The sequence below is a fragment of the Lipotes vexillifer genome, unplaced genomic scaffold, assembly GCF_000442215.2.
Source record: "Lipotes vexillifer unplaced genomic scaffold, Lipotes_vexillifer_v1.1 scaffold375, whole genome shotgun sequence".
Lineage (NCBI taxonomy): Eukaryota > Metazoa > Chordata > Mammalia > Artiodactyla > Lipotidae > Lipotes > Lipotes vexillifer.
The window spans coordinates 104548-107805 of NW_006791636.1; positions in this window are offsets into that span (position 1 = coordinate 104548).

Below are 3258 nucleotides of genomic sequence, written 5' to 3' on the forward strand. Positions count from 1 at the left end.
AGACCCTTGTACCTCTGCTTACAGTTCGTTGTCCAGACATTTGACTCACTGCAAGGAAGCCTGGGAAATGTGGAAAGCGTATGAAATATTGTTGAGCAGGGCTCTGCTCTACAGCGTGTGTTTGTGTGTGTGTGAGGGGTGTTTATGGACTGCTGATGCATGTCCCTGTATGTGTGTGCCGGTGCCTTTTCTATTCCTAAAGTGTCCTCGCCCTGCTCATCTACATCTCTCTATTCCTTTGAGGGACTTGTGAGGGACCAGCCTCCCACAGTGTTTGCAGAAAATAGGTGCTTTATCATTTCAATTTAGTAAAACTCACTCAACTTCTGATGAGTGTCCCTTATAGTAATAATAAAAATAGAAAAAGGTGTCATTTATCAACTCCCTTCAAAGCTGTAGGTTCTACGCTAATAAGCACTTCATATTTCTTATGTCATTTAATTGGCCTATGAAATAGGCTGTTTTTATCAACATTTTACAAATGAAGACACAGGTTTGTGAAGATAATATAACAGCCCATGGTCGAAAGCAAATAAGAGGAGATCTTGGGACTCAGCCAGCCCATCTGACTGAGACCCTTTGGGGCTGGCCTTTACACCACACACGTCTCTGAGGAAATGCCAGCATGACAGGGTGAAGACGGGAGCTATCTGCAGGCTCATAAGTGAAATGATTCCTACAGGGTTTCTTGTTTAGATTGTAATCCCCAAAAATTCAGAAAAGTATTGGGAACATTCACAAATATTTGAAGTTCTCATTTCACAGCTTATATATTTTTTTCTTACAATGCAACACAACAATATTTCCAATGAGACAGCATCAAAAATCCTTAGCACCATGGGGCTTTGCAAACTAAGACTATAGCGTGATACAAATAAAACTGTTTTTCTTAAGATATTTATAATGCTATTGGATTTATTTAAATAAGCTTCATTTGTTATATCAGCTTTCGAATTGTCAACTTTAAAAAGGCAATCAATAATACTCCATAAAATTTGTTTCTAACTTTTTACAAATTTATTTTTCCTCACTATTTTAACGTATCACGATTTTCTCCAAAAGCCTGAAAATTAATTTTGGGAAAAACAGATAGATATACTACCCTAAAGTTGCAGAGAGCTAAGTGCTCATGAAGACTTACACCACTTTCCAAAGAGGGTTTTTGATTCAGGTCAGGCTAGATGTCAGCACTGCAAACACACAAAACCCGGCTGTTGAAGGAATATTTGACTTTTGTGTCCCCAGTTCTCTCTCACTGGATTTTCAGTTTCATGTACCCGTATGAGTGTACCTGTGTCCCTTCATATTCCCACATTACCCTAGTATTCTTCTTCAGTATCTGATTTTGTCTAATTTCAAACTTTTCTTTTTAATAAATAACTCTGGCCCTGGAACTACTCAATTTTCACCTGGGGACCAGGAGAAAATGAACATCAGCACACTGATAATAAAAGTTGCTTTGAAAGTGCTCCTCACAAGTCACGCTTGTTCAGTGTCCACAATGAAGCTATATTTCTAGTTATTTCCTTCAATTGCACACAGGTAAAAGGCTCATATTTCCAGCACACTCTTGCTCCTAGAAAGCCGAATTGCAGGGGAGCAGCTTGGCCCCCTGCTCCTCTTCAAGCTGGATGCAGCCCTGCAACAGTGCAAATGAGGCCAGACAGAACTCACTGTGGCAGCTAAATCCCCAAGGTTTGCTCACAGAGCCTATTCCTGTGCCATTGTCATCAACCTGTCATGAGACTCCAGCCATCATTCCCAGAAATCCACGTACCTGGCCATCTGCTCCCAAGTCAAATTGCTTACTTTGGGGCACACCTTCTACACAAAGAGAAATGAAACTTTAGGAAATTCAGACTGACTCCAAGCCAAGCTCCCAGGCTGAAATAGCATGCCAGTGATGAAAGCGTCTGGACCTTGCCCCCCTTCTCAAAGGCCTCCACCAGGAGCCTGGACCCTTGCAGCCCTTAGAATGCCCAGCCGTGCATGCAGTATACAGAGTTCATAAAGCACTTGGCCAACTTTCTATTCAAGATGATTCTGGTTACAACTTAGTTGTACCCCCATAAGAGAGAGGTATAATTTTAAAAAATCGACCTGGGACATACTCCATTTCACCCTTCAGTTATCAATCCCAGGTCACCAGCTGGCACTTGGAAGAATCCTGGGGACAGATTTGCATAAACAAGAGCAGTCCCTCGTTTGCTTAATTCCCAAGATATTTCTGAACACCACTGCCCTAAGCCCTAGTTGTGGCAGCTCTAATTCATTCCTCTTTCCTCTCGCAACCCTCAGCTACAAAAGAGAAAAGAAAAAAAAAAAGAAAGAAGAAAAAGCAGTGTGACAACTTAACAGGATAATATCAAACATTTAACATTTGAATAATGCTTTACAGTTTAAAGTGTTTTGTGTGTATTATCTCATATAGCCCTCATTATAAAACTGTGAGGAATACAGGGTAGATATTAACTGCACCATTTTTTCAGGTGGAAATAAATGAATTGGCCCTTGAGAACGCTAATGCTGTAAACACAGCTTGATTGACCTTTTAGAGGCATGAAGTTCAGAGTTCTCTGATTTGAAAGCACAAATGTACTCTAGATGCAATCACAATAGGGCCAAAAGAAAGGAGATAAATCCCGCAAGGTTTTGCTCCCCCTGGCGAAGCCGTAGCATCCAGTGGTCTGGGGCGTGCTGGGCCATTTCCTCCCAGACGAAGGACACATTTTTGCACCTTACACCTCCCCGCCACTAAGACATGACATGGTGTTTAGTAAGCCTTATGGATTTTGGAAATAAAATAGACCACACTTGGAAGTACTGATTTGACCGACTTATCAGATGACCCAGTAGGCTGCCAATTCTGAGTGGAGCTCAGAATAAGAAAAGGCTCTGCCGCAGGTCCAGCTATGCACTCAGTGCCCTGACTCTCAGGCAATGCAGCATCTGGTGGAAGAGGACTCTGCAGGGTCTCTGGAAAGCCCCAGTAGCAGAGCTGGGTCACAGACCCCTAGGAGGCTGAAGCAGGGCCACCCCTTCTGTGGCAGAAAGCTACTCACTCTTTGAAAAGCAGCTCCAGGCATGTCAGTGGGCCCTGGTAAAAATGAGCTCCTAGCCCGGGGAGGGCAAGTTACCATGCAGCTGGGGCTGGATATAATCATGAGTTTGGGTGGGCAGGGCAGCAATCTTTCCCACAAAGGAACTGGCATGTTCAAGGTCTGGCCTATGCAGACCCAAAGGGAAGAGAACATTATG